This window comes from Suricata suricatta, chromosome 13 (assembly GCF_006229205.1).
Source record: "Suricata suricatta isolate VVHF042 chromosome 13, meerkat_22Aug2017_6uvM2_HiC, whole genome shotgun sequence".
In the NCBI taxonomy this organism is placed as follows: domain Eukaryota; kingdom Metazoa; phylum Chordata; class Mammalia; order Carnivora; family Herpestidae; genus Suricata; species Suricata suricatta.
The window spans coordinates 31,350,050-31,372,336 of NC_043712.1; the positions used below are offsets into that span (position 1 = coordinate 31,350,050).

A 22,287-nucleotide genomic window follows, 5' to 3' on the forward strand; every position below is an offset into this window, starting at 1 on the left:
TCCTCACATCCCGTCCATTCAGGCCACCTCCTCCCCACTCAGCAGAGGCAAGTCAACCTTAGTTATGGAATGCTTCTCCCAGGCAGCTATCATTGATATCTCTGTACTGCTAGTACATAAAAATCCTTGTTCTGGGGGGGGGGGTGTTTGAAAAACTAGTTGACCACTCATTTTGACACTATTCTGTATTATAATTTTATTATTTCCTATGTGTATATCTTGTTCTTTCTTCTCCTTGCTGTAGTATAAGTCCCTTAAACATAGATGTGGAAGTAAACAAAGACCACCCAAACGAGAATAAGCAAAGGCTATTTATTCAGAGTTTGCTATACTAAGGGAGTCAGCTACCATCACTTGGTTTGGGCAGAGATTCAAAGGCAAGCAGTGGAGTGGAAAAGCTTTATTAGTAGGAAGTAGGGGATGCTTCAAGTGTGCCCTGATTGGCATAGGAAAGCCGGAGGCAGACTAGCTAAAAGCAGAACATTCTATGTGATTGGTTAGGAGTATATATAGGGCTTTCTTTGTTTGGCCTTAAGTTGGACACCAGAATAAAAAATAGGGAAGCTGTCAGTTATTAGTCAGTTTCCACCATGTGGGGCTGATTGCTATAGAAGCCATTGTTTGGCTTCCTTGACCATCGATTATAGACAGTGGATTGGCTTCCTGGATTGCTGGCTGCAGACAGTGGGTCAGAGTTCTGTTTTTACATATGGTCTCGCTATTGTCCGTTTGTATATTCAGTCTCTCACAGGGACTGTGTCTTATGCTTATGTTACACCTGGCCTTTTCCCCGTGCTCTTCTGGTTCTCTAGTATTTATTACATGCCAAGACACAAAACAGGTGCATGGTAAACCTTTGGTTGAGTGATGGGGCTGCACAGCATGAAGAAATGGACACTGAGCTGTGAGGTGGCTTGGGCAAGTCACTCAGTTCTATTCCAGTAGATTCCATTTCATTCAAATTGATAGTATCCCTGTGATATGTCAGGCCCTAAAAGACATGCTGATGGCACAGAGAAGGGTGAGACAAAATCCCTGCTCTCAAACAGTCCTTAGCAGATCCCTCTTTAAACTTCAGGTTTTTATCTACAAAATAGCAACAATAATTGCATCAAGCTGTTGAGAGGGTATAATCAGATAAAGTAAATGAAAGCATGCAGTACATTGGAAAGGGTTATAAATTGTGAGGAAGTTTTGCTGTTTTAAATGTCTAACAATTGTCTTTCTGAAAGGACAAAGTAGCTCCAGCAAATGATGAACCTTGGTAAACTTTTCTTCCATTTTCTGTAAGTATAATTTATGATATAACCACACCATGTACAGAGAACCTCTGCATTTCTTTTTCTAGATTTTTACTGAGGGATCTGGGTATAATTATACCTCTGTCTTTTCGGGGGGTGATACAGTTTCAAAAGCCTGTTTAAAGGATTTCTAGTTGCCAAGCTGTCCTGTGAACTGGCCAATACGCTTCCTTGAATCACCGCCCAGTGCGGACCCAATTTATATTTGGAATCTCATGCCATCTTGAAGGAACATCATCCAGTGCCAGGGTCTTCTTTGAGCTAATTGGGCTTTGGCAATGATGTCATTCCATGGTGGGCGTTTGTCGAGACTATGGCAGTGATAACGCAAGTCTCATTTTCGGCAGCGTGTGCCCATGTGTGCAAAAGGCTGCTCCCCTCCCTCACATGCAGTCGCTCCTCCTGCTGCAGCTTCACTTCTGGTCCCTTTCTGAAGATGAGAGATCAGTAGGCTATTTATACCCCATGGCTAGAAACAGTCCTCCTCTTCTATTCTATGTGCAACGATTTCTCCTGTTATTAGTATGGCTTAAAAGGAAATTAGGAAGAGTACTCATCAAACTTACTGAACTTTTGATAAGCAGGAAACAGTCATAGAATCATAGAGGGAAGTTCTCTCTTTGATTAAAGTTATAGGTGTTGGAATCAAGCAGATCTCTTTCGAATGGCTGCCCAGCCTCTTGTAGCTGTGGATTGGACAAGGTTGTTAACCCATACGAGCCTCAGTTTCCTCACCAGTAAAATGAGGGTAACGTTTTTTGTCTCATATGCTCATGGATTAAATGTAAGCCAGACTATGTTTGTTCCCCCATGACTGCTGACTTTGCTGACCTCAGACTTTCTTTCTATCCTGTGAAATAATCTTCAGGTCCCATGAGCAGTGGAGAATAAGGAAGAATTTTCTGGTGGTTTTCCAAGGGAGATGGAGAAGGTTTCATTACATGCCTCGCTGTGGGTTTCCACAATCCCTAGGATCCCTCCAGAACACTGTCCTCAGCCTCTCCTCTGTTATTTCTGAACAATTCAGTTCTGCCCCAGACTTGCACACCATTGCAGTCCACAGTCATCTTGCTGCTCAGTAGTTCAAAACCCTGTCGTTGAGTGAACAGCCGACTGTCTATGAGGAGGAACTTAAGCACTCATCCCTTGTTACTTTGGTATGTCTTCTGGGGTCTCATCTCTCACTCACATCATTTTTGGGTTTTTCCCCTTAGAGGTGTCCTGAGGGGGAATATATAAACAACTTCTCTCATTTTGCTGCATTAGTTTCATATTACGTAATGCATACAAAGCACTTAGCCCCGTGTAGTAGTACTCACAGACACAGTAGTACTCAACGAACAGAAGTTCATTGTTTAGGCTAAGTGAAAGGAATGTGGTGAGATACACAGCTTTGATATATCTGAAACAACTGCTATATTTAAAAATTTATAATCCTGTAGGTGTCCCTTAATTGTTTACAGTCAATTAGAAAAGGTATTAGCAATTCTAATTGGAAATGCCCCGGGCATCAGAGTCCCTGCAGTGTGTCCCTGCAGACTTAAAGCCTGCTAAGCCATCTCCATCTTTTTCCCTCATACACTCAGGTTAAATGACTTTCCTAAATTTACATCAGCCTCTAAACTGCAAAGGTATGGGCTACAATGTGGTTTTGTTGAAGAAAATAAATACTTGACTGCCATTCTATCTTCTCCAACAGCGAAATAGCATGGACCCCAAACCACAATGTCCCGTGGTCTCTCGGTGTCCCTTAGAGAGTAGTCATTGATGTTCCCAACTGCTTTTGTCTCTTCTTTCTGGCTCTTAGCAAGTCTGTTTGGACTTCTTTCTACCACTGTGTGGTGTGTCAGCTGTTCTGCTCTCCTGTGACTTTTTAATCCATTTAACGACAGAGAATGTGCTCTGGGCCAGACACTCAGCCAAAGGCTGGGAAAACAGAGGAGAGAAAACATAGTTCTCATGTGAACCCAACTACGTCACATGGAGTAGTGAGCCATAGAGCACTGGATGAGCTAGTGTTCAAAGCAGGGCAGGACAGGAGAGATTCATTTCACCAAGGATGTAGGGAACCAGGGAAGGTTTCAGAAGCTCTGATGTTTGACATGGGCTTTGAGGAACAAGAAGAGATTTTTCTAGGTCATGAAACAGATGATGACAATCATTCCAGACTTTTTGGGCGTGTCGGCCAAAATCAAACTTCAAGGAGGAAAGGAAACTCAAGGGGACAGAAATAAGACCTTTTATTACATCATCTCTTTCCATGTGCAGACCCCATTAAAGTACCAAAGGGCTTCGTATTTTCCTTTAATAAGGAAGACCAGTCCCTTATACATGAAAGGTTTTTTTCCTTTTATACAGAGAGGTTAAATGACTTGTCCAAGTTTGTATACTGAGTAGGTAACAGACAGAGTCTAAACCCATGCCTACCGCAGGGTTTAATCTCTAGTTTGTGGTCAATAGCCAATATTTATTGCATTAACAATGAATGAATGAATAAATGAGTGAACGAATGAATAAATGAGTAAATGAATGAAACAACGCAGTTCTCCTGACTCCCATATAGTATGATTTCTGCTAGTTGGCATTTGTTGTTGTTGTCATTTGGTCACACACTAGCTGGTTGTTATTACCATCCCCAGCAGCATCCCAAGGGATATACCTTGAGACCTTTGTGGATCCTCAAATTCATGAAAACATCTATGATACATAGATTTTTCCTAATATGAACATTTTACATAGGACAGGGAGTCCACCAGTTTTAAAAATTGCTTTCCATTCTTTCTGCCCCTAGTCTCACTACCTTTCAATCTCTCCTGCCCACAGCCATCAGGGGCTTGGCCTAAGTTTACCTTGAACTACACCTCTTATATGCTTTCCATGTGGCCTGTCTGTAGTTCCAGGCCAAAAGTGCTTCTCCACCCCAGGGTTAGAGCCTCCAACCTGCCTTCTCATCCTTTCCTTTCACTTCATTTATTCTTGCATTAATTCAACAAGTATTTATTGAGCACTTCTTAAGAATCAGACCCTGGGCACTGATGATCCAGGGGTAAAGAGAAAAGACACACTGTCTTACCTCATGGAGCTCACTATCCAGTGGAAGAAACAGTAGAAAATGAAAGTTATGTTATGTTATGGTTTATATTATGTCATGGCAGTTTCGTAAAGTGCCACAAAAGGGAAGTATCGGATGGTGAGGTTGTTGAGCAGGGGAATCTAATTTGTTTAGGAGGGTCAGGAGGAGCTTCCCTGAAGAACCACCCTTAGGGGGGTAGGAAATAGCTCATCAAGGAGGGGGGGGCAGTGGGGGCATTCCTGGCAGAGGGCACAGGGTGGGTAAAGGCCCTGAAGTAGGACAGAACTTGATTTTCCCAAAGAGATTTAGAAAGGGCTTGTGTGGCTTGTAATGGCTTGGTTCAGTGACAGCTTCACAGTGGTTTCCTACTCCCCTGTGAACAAAATCCAAAGTCCTTATTCTCATAAATAAGACCACACATGGCCCAGAGCTGTACTACAGCTCAGCTCTCTCTCCCACTGGCCTTATTTTTTTCTGTTCCTCAAAAATGGCAAACAGTTCATTCTCTGGGCAACTAAGTTTTTTCTCTCTTCTACTTATACCACACACAGAGCATATATCTTCATAGCTCACTCTGTCATTTCATTTGAGTTTGCACTAAAATGTTATCAAAGGGGTCTTCTCTGCTCCCTCTTCCTAGGATAGTGACCCTCCCTTGCTCTCTGTCCCATTACTCCACGCGTTATTCTTCATCACACCTACCGCCACTCGGATGTCATTTTTACCTGCTAATGATCTGGGTCTCTCCCCTAGCTTGTAAGCATCATGATGAAAACTGCCATTTTTGATTGCTGTATCTTCAGTATCTAGAACAGGACCCAACTCATAGTCGACACTCAATAAATATGTAAAACAGCAGAAGGGGAAGGGTGATACAGAACTGGACTGGAGAGAAAGCCAGGAGCCAGACTCTTTGACACATGCCATATACTTCATGCGTCTGGGACTCGCTCATGCTTTTCCCTCTGCCTGCAATGCTCTTCCCAACCCCCTTCTGCTGTCATCTGCCCTAGTGGAAGTCCCATTGACATAGCCATTGCCTGAACTTCCACATAGCTTTGAATCTCTCTTTGGATTCTAGTGAGTGGGATATATGTTTGATTCCTATCCTCAAATAGACAGCTCCCACTGGATAAGACCATTTTGGATTCATGCCTGTCCCCAGTCCAGCAGAGTAGGCGCCCATAAAAGTCTTTGCTAATTGGATTGCAGGAGGGCAATAATAAAGGAGAATAATAATCCACATCAGGAATTATAATAAGGTCAGGGAGCTGAGCCAAAGTCATGGCTGGATTAGAAGGAACATACAGTTAAAAGCATAAACTCAGACACTTGGTACCTGGGTTTTGAATCTAGCTCTGTCAATTACTAGTGATTTACTTAAACCCTAAATGCCTTCATTTTCTTATCTGCAGAATGGGTATAAAAAGAGTACCTCTCATAAAATCATTACAAAATTTACATTAATCACTGTATGGAAGTATTCAGAACAGTACAAGGGACATAGTGAATACTATATACATGAGTTGTTTTAAAATATAAATAAAAAGCCTAGGATACTGTCTATAGGCAGGAGACCTCAAAATCCAGGGGAGATCGGAGCTTGGTAGAGGGGTGGCATCTGGAAATTCACCCGGGAACCCTGGCTTGACAGTTGGAAGCAAGGAGACTTTGGGAGCTAAAGCCCACTTTAAGCCCGTGCCCTAGTTAGTTGTTTTACTCAGAGGAGACTGAGTCCAGGAAGCATCTTCCCCAAGCTCCCACTGTCCCCAGTCCAGTGCTCCTGCTGTTATTTCCCCACAATCTATCAGTGGGAGTCAATAACTGGCTTCCTAGGTGCCGTTTTATTATTTATTTTCTTGTTTATTTCTCTCCTTGTTTCTCAGAGCAGTTGAGGAAGCTTATAGAAAGCACTGGAAGGCAAACTATCAATTAAAAACAAAACTAGGACTTGGAGACATATACATTAAAATAAGAGGCCAGAATGGTGGTGAGGAAGGAGAGAGTGGTGATAACAGATTACAAGGGTCTATGCAGTTTTTGTTTTTATCTGCAAATTAAGTTCCAAGCTTCCTAATGGCCAGCGTGAAAAGACATACAGGGTCAGTTATATAGAAAAGAAGATCCAAGTGTGTTCCTAGTTCTTAGCCCTCAGAGAAGTCCTTTGTTTGTGCCAGGCTCTTCAGGATGACATTGAAAACAATCTTTTTCTTCTGATGATCTCCATTCTGTCCTGGAGCTGTTTTGGCTGGTGGGTTGGCCAGATTTCTTCCCTAAGGTGGTTATGACTTCTGACTTTGCTTAAAATTTTTTTATATCCTCATTCTGAGTCTTCTGTGATTATGGGGTTCCCCTGATCAACCAAGAATTACATTTGTGATTCAACCTCTTAGAATTTATAGTTCTTGAAAACCTTAAAGGTCATCACGTCTAACATCCCCATTCCACTCACCTTCTGATGTTCGAATCTTCTCTGCAACAACTCCATCAAGTGGCCATCCAGATTTTTCTTGAATGCCCCCAGTGACAGGGAGCTCACTGTCTTAAAAGCCATCTCATTTCACTTTTCCATGAAGTTTTTTTTCTATTGAGTTGACATCTGAATCCTGGCCATACTCACTGAAAGTGACATTTCATTACTGAGGAGAGAAAATCAAGTCAAATGGCCAGCAGGAAGAAACTCTGGGAATCCTGAGCTTCCTTAGAAGTAGACTTTTGTTCAAATAAAGTGTTAAAATTAAAGCAGTATATATCTGAGTGGGGCCAATTGGCATTAACTCATCACAGCATATGGTGCGCTTCCTTTTATATGCATGTTTAGCAGCTAGTGGGTACCAAACCTCACACAGCTCTCAATTGCTAGCACTAATGAAGGATCTGTTTGCTTTGGGGGATAAAGATGGTATCACTGATTCACAGTTGTTTTTCCAGGAGTGATGAACAGATTTCATTTCCTCATCCCCACTCTCTTGCTGGGTCCTTTCTCATCCCCACTACCACTACCCTTCTTCAGACCTCACTGTCTCGTGCCAGAACTGTTCACTTGCCTCCGACCGGCCTCCCTGCCTTAGTTCTGGCCCTCTCCGGGCTAAGATCACACCACCAGAGGGATCTTCGTCAAGCACAGATTTGCCATTTCACTTCCAGCTTGAAATCCTTCAGTGGCTCCTGTTAGCTCCTTCGTGGAATCCAAGTTTCTTGGCATATAAGGTAGGCCAGGCAGGGTAGGGGGTCGGCTGAGGCCATGGAATAGGACAAAGTTAACTGTCCCTCGTTCAGGGACACCTGTGCTTCCAAAGTAGTATATGGCCTTCTGGAACAATAGCTTACAATTGTAGAACTTTACAATATCCACTCTATTCTCTGACAAAAATTAATTTTATCTCCAGTGGGCAAAAAAAACCCCAGAGATGCTACCAGGATTAGCCGTGCTACTACTGATAACAATAATAATTGAATAATTGAATAATTGAATATAGCCCTTCTTATGTGCCAGGTTCTGCCTCTAAGCACTTTCTTATTTCATTTAGTCCTCACAAGACAACAGCACTGGCACGCCTCTGAGAGTGAGTGCCTCCTTGAACTGTGTGACTTGGTGCCTCACATATCACCCCCCACCCCTGCCCAGTCCCAGCCCTGGCAGGACTCCTGTGTAGGTGACACATGGAACAGGCTTCTGGGACATCTGTTGGGGCAAATCTCACACGGGAAGTGTGGCCTGAGCAGAAGTTCAGCCTCACTGCTGGTGGTCGGGGAAGAAGGCCCAGCCCAGAGCTCTGCAGTCAGCGTGGGAGACCCAGGAGCCCATTATCACAGCAAGTAGCACGGTGGAGAGGAGGGTTCAGGGCTGGGATCCCACTCTGTGTCGCGCTGATGGGGGCCACACGCAGCATTTCGGTTCTGGACCTCAGCTTCCTCCTCTGTGTGGACAGTGTCGATGGTCCCCTGTCTCCTTCCCAGGCTCAGTTTGATGGAGGCAGTCAGGGTCTCTGATGAGCAGTAGTACGGACACAGCATGAGGCAGGGGTGGGGATCCCAGTGGGTATGAGGAGCCCGGGGTCAAGCGTAGCCCCACCCCTGACTCACTCGGCTAGCACTAGCACCGCGCACAACTTCCCCTTTCTGGGGCAAGATTTCACATCTCACGAAGGTGCTGGAAAGAACTCGGCTCGACAAAGGCAGCTGTGCTTTGTGCCCATGCGATCAGACTGGCTGCCACCCGGCCATCCCAGCCCCGGGGGCAGTGCGCGGCCAAGAGTGGCCTGCCCTTCCATTCCGAGACCCAGCTCGGCCCTCTTGGCGGACCCTCCTTCCAGCTCTCCACCGTGAAATGTCTCCTCCCATAGAGACCCGGAGCTGGGCCCCTGCCTGCCTATCCCACCCCCCACACTCCTCCGTAGCTTAAAACATGGCGCTTCCTCAGGACTCGGAGGCCCACCTTCGGAAGTGTGAGATCCATGTTGATAACTAGCTAGGAGGCTAATTGAAAATATTTTGGGGTTTGTATGTTAGCTCTGTCAAATCAAGTAAAAAATCATTCTTATCTATCATAACCAGCAGTTATGCAAGTCTGCCAATGGCATTAATTAAAGCGCTTTCTTCCTTCTCAGAGCATTTATGGTAAATGAGGAACAGGAACATTCAGAGGCCTACTTTATTCTCTCCAGGAGCCATAGCCCCATCTGAATTAATGCCGTGCGGGAAGAGTCTGTCCTGGGGTGCAGGGGGAGTTTGATTCCTTGCGGGCAGATACTTGAGTTCTGTATTTATATAGCACTGTATGTTTACCAGGTGTCCACTTAGATGGATTAGGCTGTCCCCAAGTGAGCCTTCACACTTCCCGAATCAGCACTTGAGATTTCAAGCCTTACTTTGACCCCATGTGGTGGGCAGAGTGAATGCTGCCTACAGAACAATTTTATATCCATTACCCTTTGTGATCTTCACAACAGCTCTCTGTTCTTGGTTATTATCCCTGTGTTACAGATGACAACAACTTAAGCTTGCTTGCTGTAAAATAGAGTTGAACACAATTTTTGTAGAAAAATTCTGTCACAACTCTCAACTCTACCATTGCAGCATGAAAGCAGAGATAGACACTAAATAAACAAAAACCATGGTTGTGCTCCAATAAAACTTTATTTACTAGAAGAGATGGTGGGCCAAACATTTCTGATCTCTTCTATTAGGCACTCAGGATGTTGGTGGCTGGGGGAAGCCACCTTTGGTAAATAGGAAACCTTGATGAGGATATTTGTTATAAACTCAGTAAATACTACTGAGTAGCTACTTTATGTCAAGCCCTGTAAGAGATACATAGATGAACCATAGGCAAATCAAGGAGCTCCTGGTATGGTGGAGAAAATACCCATTTGAACTCACATCACTATCGTGTATGTCCCAGAGTGCTCAGAGCCATTAAGGAAGGCAGATGGGATTCACAATTCACAGCTTTCTGAAGGAAAACGTGTTATCTGGGCTTTGAAGGAAAACTTGGATGGAACCTAAAAGCCTTGTTTATGGGGTTGAGGGAGGCACACTTGTTGGAAGGTCAGCGTGATCGTGTTTCCCCTCGTTCTGCTCCTGTAACCACTAGAGATCAGCTGTGTTCAAAGCCAGTGCCCAAAGGAGAGAGCCCTTGTAGGACGGGTGTGGTGGTGAAGGGCCCCTGAAGGTCTGGGCTCAGGATGGTGCTCACGGCCTATGGGAAGGACAGATCCTAATTAGGCTATGCGAGAGCCAGCTGGAGAGAGGCAGGCAGTTATGGGCAGTGGAGAAAGAGAACTTGGGGTAGAAGACATCCCATGGCACTGAGTCAGAGGGAGGGGCTGAGACTGTGTGGAAGCCTAGGTTGCAAGTCATAATGCTGTGGCTGCATCCCTGACCCTGTGTCCTGTGCTGGGAGGACTTCCCTGTGCTACTTACAAGCAGAATGACCTCACTTTGGGCTAGTGCCTGGGATGCTTTGAGGTCACAAGGCACATTCATTGCCATTATCTGTTCATCTTCACAACAGATCCTACAAGGTTCATACTACCAGTCCCATTTCATAGATAGAGAAACTGAGGCTCAGAATGATGCACTGCTGTGCCCAAGCATTTGAAGCTAGATTTGTGTGACCTTGAAGCCAGCACTTTTCTCATCGTTCTAGTCTGCTCCGTGGTACATGTGCCAGGTATTAAGATAGAAGAGTAAGAGAATGGGAAAATACAGGTCAGAATCCCAATGAGGAAAAGCCTCTCGACTTAGGGCTCATACCATAGCTATGGCAGGAGGCAAATTCCCACCACCTGACTGCAAGTGCCGGGCTCTGGCGGAACAAGCTTTTATTCCTGCCGGGTCTGCTGGAGGGACCGAGAGTGTGCAGGCCAGGCTGTGTCCTTCAGCCCTCCCAGCACGTCCCCCCCCTGTCCATGTGGCCACCAGCTGGTGGGCCTGAAACGCTTCTTGGCTCTGCCCCCTTTGCTTCCAGCCTTGACGTAGCCTGGTCTCTCTGGCTTCTAGCTCTTTCTAGACATTGGCTTTGGATTCATTATTTCTTTGTGCAGTTTTTCAGAGTTCAGCTGTCAGAGTATCCACAACCAGGCCCCAGTGTTGATTCCCAAGGAGTGCACACCCAGACCTCACATTTGTGTCAAGCCCCTGGTGTCTATTTTTAACCTCCTCTCAAATCAGGGTTATGCTGTCTCTGTGAGGCACTGCCAAGCCTTGGAGGAGACTCGCATCGTTCAACTGAAAATTCTGTCTCCTTATGAGACGAGAGCCCTGATGGTATAGTAAATACATTGATAATTTCTGTGATTGTCTTTGGAGAGTAAACAGACATACATGGCATTGTTCACATGGTTGAAAAAGCCATAATTTTTTAAAAACAAATATTTCAGAGATACCATGACTTATTTGGCTCCATTTTCATTTCTTTCTTTTTCTTTAAAGTCCTGAAATCCTTGAACATGGAAATGCCCTGGAATTTTCTCGACCCATGAGGAGCCCTGGGTGCCCCAACAGCCCAGTTTTTTGGGAACAAGAATTGGATGGAGAAGTCTGCCTCTTGCCTTCTGTCCAGATCTTGGTTAACAGAACAGTTCCCAGCTCAGTCTCTAGTCAGTGCTTCTGCCCACACCGCCACTGCCTTCATCTGGTCTCCTTCATCTCTCTTGGACTGTTATTTAAACATTCTGGAACATGCTCCTTCTGTCACCAGTTTCTTCCCATGCACTCCATTTTCCACACTGCTCTTACAGTGAAATCTCTATAAAAAGCACATCTGATCATGCCCTCCCTGGCTGAAAACCATCAGTACCTCGGTTTTATTCCCAGCTTAGTTGGGTTGGTGTGGGGGTCTTCGCTGCTGTCATTGCCTGACATGACTTCTCTTACATAGGAATGCCCACAGGGGACAGTATCCTTCAGTCCCAGAGAAGAGAGGCACCCAAGGTCATTTTATTCTGGGGAGTCCCCTTCTCCCCTTCCTCCTTCCAGCTTCACCAGACCCATCAGCCAGACAGTGGGGTCATTGTATGAGACTCTTTCCCAGATCCGGGGCGGGGGGGATGTGCAGAATTAAGATACAAAATCTGGATTCTTGTTGTTTGACCCCACACAAGAAAAGGCCGAGGTCCTCTTAGAGAAGAGGGTTCCTGCTGATGGGTTCCTCTCTCTTGGGTTCTCTTTCCCCACCTTGTCTCCTCTTCAGTTCTCTAGTGTGGTGATCTCACTGTAGACGTTTGCCCAAGGCGCAGTTCTCCATTTCTTATTTTGCAAACTCAAGTGACATGTTGGGTTTCAGTGCGTTGCAGAGTGAGAGGTGAGGGTGGTTCTCAAGCCCAGGGTAATAGAGTCCGTTCATATTAGTGTATTAGCATATATTGACCTTGCCCTTTTTGGAAACCTAGATGTCCTCACTATTGTGTCTGATTTTTGACTAACAAGCCTGTTTTCCTTGAAGAGAAGCCAGGCTAGCTGTAAGTGGCTGCTTTCTTTGCAATTCATGAAGGGTAGAATGGCTTGGGTCCGTATCTGACAGATAGGGGAAACAGAAGGTGACCAGTTTCCTGCCACGGTGAACATCTGACCATCTGTATTAGCCTCCGAGGGCTGCTATGACAAGTTACCACAGACTTGATGGCTTAAAACCCCAGAGGCATAATCTCTCACAATTTGGGAAGCTAGAAGTCTGAAATCAAGGCTGGCAGGGCCATGCTCCCTCTGAGGACTCTAGGAGAAAATCCTTCCTTGCCTCTTCCTGCTTTTCATGGCTCCACATGTTCCTTGGGCATGGCGACATCCCTCTGATCTCAGCCTGCTTCTTCACCTGGCCTTCTCCTCTGCGGGGCTTTCTCTTCTCTCCTGCCTCACCTCTCCTTCTGCCTTTCCCTCATAGGGGTACCTGTCAGTAATAATCCCAGGATAATCCAGGAGGACCTCCTCTGGAGGCCTTTAATTAAATCAGCAAAGACCCCTTTTCTAAATGAGGTCATATTCATGGATTCCTGGTATCACATGGGGTGAGGCACCATTCAAGTCCCTTCACAATTGTGCCTTTACTTCGGTTCTTATCCCTCTACCTTGATCCTCGATGGTCCTTCACTGTCTTCCCATCTGTCCACCATAATCATGGTTTTTTCACTTTACAAACTTCTTTTATCCTTAAAATATGAGCATAAATAGCACCTTCTACATAAAACCTTCCTTGACTCCCAAAGGCACCATCATGTATTCTGGCCTCTGGAACCCTGGGGCATGTTGCTCATTTGCCTGGAAAGTAATTTTCAGCCTGAGTCTGCGAAGTGAAGCCTGGCAGGTGATTGCACAATGCCGGGCAGTAGAGACCCAGAGTGTGAGGGAGGGTACAGAGGGCAACCAAGGAGCTTACTCTGTAGTATGCTCACCCTCATTTCTAACCTCAGCCAGCATCAGCTTCTCAAAGGGATCAAACACACCAGAGAAGGAGGAGGTGGCTGAAGTTGCAGAGGTCATGAGAAAATCCTACCCTGTGTAAATCTCTCCTCCTTTTCATACAAACTCAGAAATTTCTGATGTGTAAACAACCCAACTGTCTGTCAGGGGGTGTCTGGATAACAACAATGTGATATATATCAGCACACACACATATACACACATCCAACAGAATGTTTTTCAGCCACAGAAAAGAAGGAAATCCTGCCATTTGGGACAATAAGGATGAATGTGAAGGACATTATGCTAAGTCAAATAAGCCAGGCCCAGAGAGAAAAACAATGTGTGATCTCACTTTTATGTGGAATCTAAAAAAAAGTGGAACTCACAGAAAGAGAGACTAGGATGGTGGTAGCCAGGAGCTGGGGATTGTGGAAAACAGGGAGATTGTGTTCAGCGTTGATTTGCAACCTCAGGAGATACTGCCCATGAAATTTGAAACTGGGTGCTGTACACTGAGGGCGAGCAGAGGCCAAAGAAAGAGGCAGGCCACTCCAGTTTGGTAGGTGGCAGTTTTAATGAGCAAGGGAACTTACACATGAGGCCTCTCTTGGATGACTACAAGATGAGTAGATCTCTGCACTGTTCCACAAGAATCTTAAAAGTTGACATAAAGATTTAAGGTTTAATTAGGTATACCATCCAGACGGTCTCAACAACTCATTGCCCTCTCAAGGCTGTGTCCTTGAAAATGGTCAATGTGTGGAAACAGTGGGCAAAATGTACAGAATGTACAGTGGAGGATGAGAGTGAAGAGTCTCTGATCACTTGTGTCCATTACAGGTGGTCATATCCTCTTAGTGACTTCCTCCAAAAGTCAAAGGGTACAAACTTCCAGCTATAATGTGATTCAGATCTGGGGATTTAATGTGCAGCATGACTATAGTTAATAATACTGTATTGCATACTTGAAATTTGCTAAGAGAGTAAATCCTAAGTGTTCTTACCACACATTAAAAAAAATGACAACAATGTAAGGTGGTGGATGTGTTAATTAGCTTGATCCTGGTAATCATTCCACAACATATACATGTATCATGTCATCACATTATACTCCTTAAATATATACAATTTTATTTGCCAGTTACTTCTCAATAAAGCAAGGGGAAAATAAAAGCTCCCTTTAAGAGAAATAAGGTCTTTCCCTTCCCACCAAAGGTAAGACAGGAGAGATAATTGTCCTCTCTGCATAAAGCTTCCATCTGTACCTTCTCCAGTTAGCTGTTAGGAGGTGAGAGGCAGAAGGGGTCTCCAAAGATGGCCATGGCGAAGCAACAGACTACAGACACCAAAGATGTCCAGAATAATGGTCAATCCTGCCCACCATCAACTCTCAGGACCAAAGGAAAGAAGCAACTCCCTGTTGTAGAATGGACAATGAATTAGGCAACACCAGTTTCAAGACTGAGCTCTGCCCCAATTGCCTTGACTTTCCCTTCTCTGGGCTTCACTTCTCTCCCTCATAAAATGAGATGGTGAATTAGGTGAGTTATGAGAACTCAGTGGTTCTAGGAGGAGCTCTCATCAAGGACCACTTTGTTCTTTGGGGATTGACTAAAATACTTACACATGGCTGTCTCAGCACATTAATCCTATAAAACCACTACAGAGGACATCTCTACTGTCCACACATTTTTGGTAATCACTGGAGAGTTAACAAACATTTGGTAGATGCAAAGAGTGCCAGACTTTGAAAGACACTAAGGACAAAGAGACTGTTCTGGCTCTCAAAGGGCTTATGATCTAATTTAAGAGTATATATCTTTAAGAGTTACCATAATACTGGTCAGACAGTGATGCACACTATGATACAGCAAGTTAAGAGAAATCCAGGCAGACTTCAGGAAGAAGGTGACATCATAGCTGAGTTTAAGTGTGTGTAGGAAGTAGGCAGGCAGCAAAGGAGAAAAGGAAGGAAGGGCATGCAGGCAGAGACCAGTCTTGACAGAATTCTGGTGTTTTAAAGTAAATGGACTGATGCACCTAGCTATGAGTGATGCCAAGAAATGAGCCCCAAGAAGTAGATTGGAGCCAGAATCAATTATAATGCATTTCATTACCACTAACCTAAATCAGTTCAAACTGCTTAAACATTAAAAGGAATTTATTTGTTTAGGGAACTGGAAAGTCCAGAAGTAGGGCAGATCTCAGAATTGGTTTATTTCAGTGGCCCAAGAATGTACTTAAAGTCTGTCTTCTTTTTGTCTTTCTCCTCTGCTTCTGTAGGATCAGCTTCATTCCAGGCTGGTGCCTCTCCAGCCAAAAGATGGTTGTCAATGAATTCTTCCCAGGGTTATGTTTTCCCTTGGGGATAAGCCTTCAGTCCAGGAATAGAGAGAAAAGATTGTTTCTGGGAGCTCTCTTAGAAGATTAAGGTAGTTTCTTTTACAGAAGCCTCAAGCAAATGTCTACGTTCATTTCACCAACCTGAATTAGGTCATATGTCTATTCTTGAATTTATATCTATCATTAGAGGGGGGAGGCTATACTCATTGCCATAGGCCAACCAATCACAAGCATGATCCATAGGTTGAGACTAGAGGCAGTATCCTCCAAATCCAGTGAACTGCAAGGTTAACAAAAATCAGGGTAGTCCAAAAGAAAGGGAAATAGATGTTGGAAGGTGCCATAGACATTGTAGATTCTACAGACTCCTTTGCAATTACATGATTTACATGTGGTGGAGGGTCTGCCAACAGGAGGATGAAATGAACAACAGAAGGTGTTGACTGTGTGGACATATTGGCTCTTCTGACAGGCATGATGCTGGGGGCATCTGCTTATTCTGGGGCAACTGTGGTTGAACTTCTAGATCCAATTATACTAGGAATGTCCTAGGGAATACTTGGGAGTTTCTACTGACAGTGTGGCTCCTGTATTTGTTATTTCTGATTATAATGGGATCCAAGTCCAGTTCTTGGGCCTTCCTGGAGATTCTGTGAGATACCTAACATCCTTTCACACATCTCTTTCTGCTCATTTGCAACAAGAATGCTGACAATTACTGTCTTCCTCTATAGAGTTGGATGTCAGGAAGTGACTTTTCAGGAAAGGAATACAGCCCTTATCCTTTTATGTGCAGAACAACTCATCGATGAGTTTCAAATGGGAAAGTAGTAAAGATAGGACAAGATCTTATTCCTCTTTTCAACCCACCATTCTCTGAAATTGTTCCTTTCAAGGTCACCAGTGACTTCTATTTTGCCAAATCCAAGAGTCATTTCTCTTTCTTTTTTAAAAGTTTATTTATTTACTTATGTTGAGACAGAGAGAGCCAGAGAGTTGTGGTGTGAATGGGGGAGGGGCAGAAAGAGAGGGAAAGAGAATCTCAAGCTGACAGTATAGAGCCTGACTTGGGGCTCAGTCTCATGAACTGTGAGATCATGACCTGAGCTCAAGTCAAGAGCTGGATGCCCAACTAACTGAGGCACCCAGGTGCCTCTCCTCCTTTTTTTTCTTTTTTAGTAGACTATTAAGCAAAATCTGGCACAGTTAATTGCCCCTTTATTCTTGAAAACTTTCTTATGAGTTCATTATGTGACATTTTCTTTGTGTTTCTATCACCACACTGCTCATCCTCCTGTACCATCCTTTGCTGGTCCCTCCTCCACTGCTGAACCTCTGGACACTGGAGTGCCCTATGGCTCTTCTCTGCCCTCTTTATTTCTTCTCCTTAGGAAGTCCATGGCTTCAAATAACAGGTATATATGCCCATGACACCTAAATTTACATAGTTACCTCAAATTTTCTATTTACCTCTGGATTTGTGTATCCAGCTATTGACTTGACATTTCACTTGCATGTATAATGGATACTTAACATGCAACATATTTAAAGGAAAATTCTTGTTTTTCTTCCAACTTAGTTTCCTTCATTGCCTTCCTTCAAAATGGCACTGCCATCCAATCAGTTTCTCAAGCCCCAACCCAAGAATCACCCTTGATTAGTTTTTCCTATTTCCCCATGTCAAATCTCTTGGCAAGTACTGTGGGCACTGCCTCCAAAATGTGTCCTGAGCCCATCTGTTTACTGTCTTCTCTCACGACCACGTCAGCATTTGCTTCACCTCTCTTGCCTCAGCTCCAACCACTTTCCACCCTTCCACTACTTGCCAGCCTCCTGGGCCTTCTTTGTGTTCTTCAAAGAGCCACACTCACTCCTACCTTCTGGATCTTTTCTTTCCTTGGCTGGAATGCTCTTCTCTCAGAGCTTGGCACAATTCTTAGCCTCTTGGTCTCTAAGACCTTGGTTCAGATGTGGTATTTCCAGTGACATATCCTCCCACCCCCCATGTCACTTTCTATCCCAAGACCCATTTTGATTTCTTTTTATGATGAAGTTATCTAAAGTAATTCTGTTTGTTTACTTTAGTAATGCTGTTTCCTCTGTCTGGACAAATGCAGATACTTGCCTGTCTTGATCACTTAACCTACCTAGAAAAGTGCCTGGCACTTAACTGCAACTGAATATGTATATTCGTGGAATAAATGAGTATATGTTTTGGAAAAAAATCCCTCTGGTGACAATTTGAAAAATAGACTTGAAGGAAAGAAATCTGTACCTTAGAAAGTCCTCTCTGGTTGGAATGTGCAGCATGATTGGAGTTGGAAACCCCATAGTCTCTTGCAACAACAAACCTTCCAGGATGTTAGATGAGGTGAATTCAGTACGATTACTGCCTAGAAATGACTTAGGAAATTTCTTCATTGGTGCCAACAGGTGGCTTCTTTTTCTGTGCCATTGCCTTTGTTGAGTAGTTAAAATGTGGCCAAAATAGATTTCTGTATTTGTGTTGCTGACACACAAGTGTGTGAAAGTGGAATTAGATACTTTTCCTGTGGCAGCTCTTGACCCACAAATCGTGGACAATCTCTGCAGGGACAGAGCCATTCTCTGAGAGCGTCGTCTGGCTGCAAAGAAGCAAGGGGAACAGGCCTGCACTGGAGTGCACTTCGCTCCACGAGTCAGAGGTCCTTTTGGCTGGCCTAGTGGTGGATAATGTAGGGACAAGTCTTTTCTTTCCACCTCTTCATTAGCGCACAAAAGAGCACACAGATCTTCACAGTACAGGGGTTAGCCTGGCTCCGTAACTCTGGGATTCTTCTTTCTCTCTTTACCCCAGAGTCTGAGCTCTCCTGCGTTTTTTTCAAAGCACAGTGGAAACAGAAAGGACGCTTAGAAAAAAGGATAAAAGGAAAACAGAATAGATATCTCCTCAACCTGCCAAATTCTTTCCCTGAATTCCATGTTATGCACAATTTATATTCAGTAAACATTTTTTTCAAGACAAATAAAAAACCATCCAATGGCAATTATCCCCTTTCCTTATTATTATTATTATTAAAAATAAATTTTATGGAGTGATTTAAATTCTTAGGGCAGCTTTTTCATTGTGCAGACTGAGAAATTGTAAACCTCATAATTGGGAGAGCTGGGGGATCTGAAAGAGTGGGAAAACCAGACGTGAGGAGCTGGCGGAGTCCCCGCAGATCCACATGAAGCTGAGTTCTGCCAGTCTGCACGGACAGTCCCTTCTAAAAGGCATGTGATGTTCTACTTGGCAGCACAAAATAGTAGAAAAGTATGGAATTAGAAGACAGGAAATCTGGCCTGCAGTCCTCATTGTGTGGGTGACCTGGGGCTAGTAATTTAGGATTTCTGAGTCCAGGCTTCCCTGTGATGCTACAGGAGCAATGCTACAATTTACCCTGTGTGCAGCACGCTTCTTAGAATTAAATGCATCTGCGAGAGTGCTCAGGAAATGGGGAAGACCTCTGTGTATCTTAGTCATTATTTTCTAGTTTGTCAAATCAAAGTCTTAATCTAAAATGGATAAATCTATTCACGGTGAATGTTCATTCATTAGACAGGCTGATTGATGATGAGTTGGAATTCTGGATTTGGACCAGAAGACAGAAATAAACCCACTCTTGATGATATTTTAGAGCCTCTCCAACTTAATATGACTGAATTTGTAGATTTAGTATAGAGCTTGAGTATTAGATAGGGCTAAATATGTGGCTATTAAGTTTAGTGAGTATAGATGGTTTTATCCATTCAATATTTACTCAGTAAATATTTTTGGGTGTAGGGTAAGAGTTTATAACAGTCCTTGGCACATATCAAGTGTTCAATAAATTCCCACTGTTATTGTTGCTATTTGCCAAGTCCTGGACTGAGCTTTGGGGCTACAAATAGACAAAGCCTTGGTCTCTGCCCTCTAGGAACTCTTGAGTCTAGTGGAGGAGACAGATTTATGTCTTGAATTTTATAGGAAAATGAAGCAAGTGAGGACAATCAAAGACTCACTTGAGTCAATCTGCATGTATTTGAATTCTGCTTCATAACTTATTAGCTGTGTGGACTTGGGCAACTTGACTTATCTTTATTTCCCTCATCTGTAAAATGGGAGAATCATGCATTGATGTTAAGGAATCACTGAGTGAGTTAAATTATATAACAATTCATTAATTTATATATCATATATTTATTGAGTGTCATGGTTGGTGGAATGACAGCCCCTCTGTCCACCATAGTTATCCGTGACCTGATCCCCAGAACCTGTGAGTATGTTAGGTTACTTGAAAAAGAGGAGTTAAGGTTGAAGATGGAATTAAGGTTACTATTCAGCTGATCTTAAAATAGAACGATTAATGTGGATTAATGGCATGGGCCCAATGTAGTAACCAATATCCTCAGAAGAGGAAGGAGGAAGCAGGAGAGGGATCAGAGTGAGAGAGAGATTTGAAGATGCTTTACTTCTGGCTTTTCAGGTGGAGAAACAAGGCCATGAACCAAGGAACATAGGTGGCTTCTACAAAATGAAAAATGTAAGGAAACATATTTTTCCCCTACTCCTTTCAGAGGGAATACAGCCCAGCCTGCTCCATGATTTTAGCCTAGTGAGATCCATTTCAAACTTCTGACCTCCAGAGCTGCACAATAATAAATCTGTGCTGTTTAAGCCACTAAATTTATGGTAATTTATTACAGCAGCCATAGGAAACTGATACAAATGTCTGTCATGTGCCACCAGATTCTGTTCTAGATGCTGGGGCCAAGCAGTCAGACACACACACAAGAACATACTGGTGCACTCTGATATCCCCTGGGCTTCTGGAGCCTCACTTGTAGGATAGTAAACAAATAGACCAAACACACACACACACACACACACACACACACACACACACACATATATATGTCAGAGCCTAATAAATGTTATGAAGAAGAATTAAAGCAGGGTAAGGGAGCTGGAGAACAAAGGGGATGTTTTTCACATGGGAGTGGCCAGAGGTCCTTTGCAGTACGATGGCATTTGAATAGAAACATGGATGAAATAAGGACTTGGCCCATGTGGATATTTATGGGGAAGAGCAACCTGATGTGAAAGCTCCTTTCCGAAGGCTCTTCCTAAAGAGAGACGCAGCTATGAACCTTTAGCACCTGGAAGAATCAACCCCTCAGTCCTGAAGGGAGGAGGGTCTGACTTGTGCATCACAGCACTCACCATGGGGGCTGTTATAATAGTCTGTTCCAGAGGTGATGAGAATGTGTATGAGGATGCTTGCAGGAGAGAAGGCAAGAAATAATCATTAACCTTTTTTAATGTTTATTTATTTTGAGAGACAGAGTATTAGCAGGAGAGGAACAGAGAGAGAGAAAGACACAGAATCTGAAGCAGGCTCCAGCCTTTGAACTGTGAGCACAGAGCCCAACACGGGGCTCAAACTCACAACAGTGAGATCATGATCAAGGCCAAAGTCGGCTGTTTAACTGACTGAGCCACGCAGGTGCCCCATAATCATTTCAAAGTGGAGCTCACTGATGGATTTGCTAGAACAGAAAGAGAGAAGTCAAGGCTGACTCTAAGCAGGTAGAATGGGTTGCCACTTGCTAAAATGGGGAAGACTGGATGAAGGGAAAGTTTGGAGGAGAATAATCAAGAGTTTAGTTTGAGATATATTAAATTCAAGATGCTTCAGCATTTCTAAGGAGGGAGATGTTGAGTTTGGAGCAGAGATCAGATGTAACTGGGGGAGAAACCCATGGAAATGACCTTTATCACTTTAGGGAGTGGAAGTAGGCAAAGTAGAGATCCAAGATTGAGTCCTGGGGCACTCCATCAATGAAGGATCAGAGAAGGCTCCTGCAAAATCATAGGCCTGCCTGTCACATGGTAAGTGCCCCAGGATAGGGTAGCTGGCTGCTATGGACTGATTTGTGTTCCCCTAAAATTCATATGTTAGAGTCCTAACCCACAATGTGAATATATTGGGAGAAATAAAGTGTTTAGGAGGAAATTAAAGTTAAATGGAGTGATAAAGGTGGGGCCCTGATCTAACAGGTTTAGTGGCCGTATAAGAAGAGGAACAGAGATCTCTCTCTCCTCTTCAGCCACGTGAGGACTCATGACATGTAAGCAGGCCAGGAAGAGGGTTCTCACCGGGAATGAATGGATTGGCTGGCACCTTGATCTTGGATTACCAGTCTCCAGAACTGTGAGAAAATGCATTTCTGTTGTTTCAACCACCCAGCCTATGGTATTGTGTTAGGGCAGCCCGAGCTGGCAGGGAGGCTAGCCATGGAAGTTTGACAGAAGGCAGGGGTGGCATAGGCTAGAAAGAATTAAGAAAGTTGGAAGGACATTATTTGTTCCTAACTTTCTGACTGACCCATGTTCATCTACATCCCTCTTTGGGCCTCAGTTTCCTCTTTTGCAAGTTAAGAATTCCTTTCAGTTCTAGCACTCTATAAACTAGGTTTTAGGAATGGAATTGTTAGAAAATATGCATCATTGGATTCATGTGGATGTAAAAACGAGTTTTTAATGTTATTTTTTATCATGGTAAAGTATACATAATAAATTTACCATTCTAACTGCTTTTTCTGTCCAGGACTTCTTCATCTTTCCAACTGAAACTCTGTAGGTGTTAAACACTCACTTCCCTCCTC

At 43.8% G+C, this 22,287-nt stretch overlaps 1 long non-coding RNA gene across 1 annotated transcript in view; it reads left to right on the forward strand.

Moving 5' to 3' along the window:
• Window positions 1–22,287, forward strand: part of LOC115276736 — a 51,007-nt gene that overhangs the window by 26,078 nt on the left and 2,642 nt on the right. The window contains exons 2-3 of the long non-coding RNA XR_003902068.1: window positions 20,106–20,162; window positions 21,730–21,833. This is a non-coding gene — a long non-coding RNA (uncharacterized LOC115276736). The remainder of the gene's footprint in view (window positions 1–20,105; window positions 20,163–21,729; window positions 21,834–22,287) is intronic.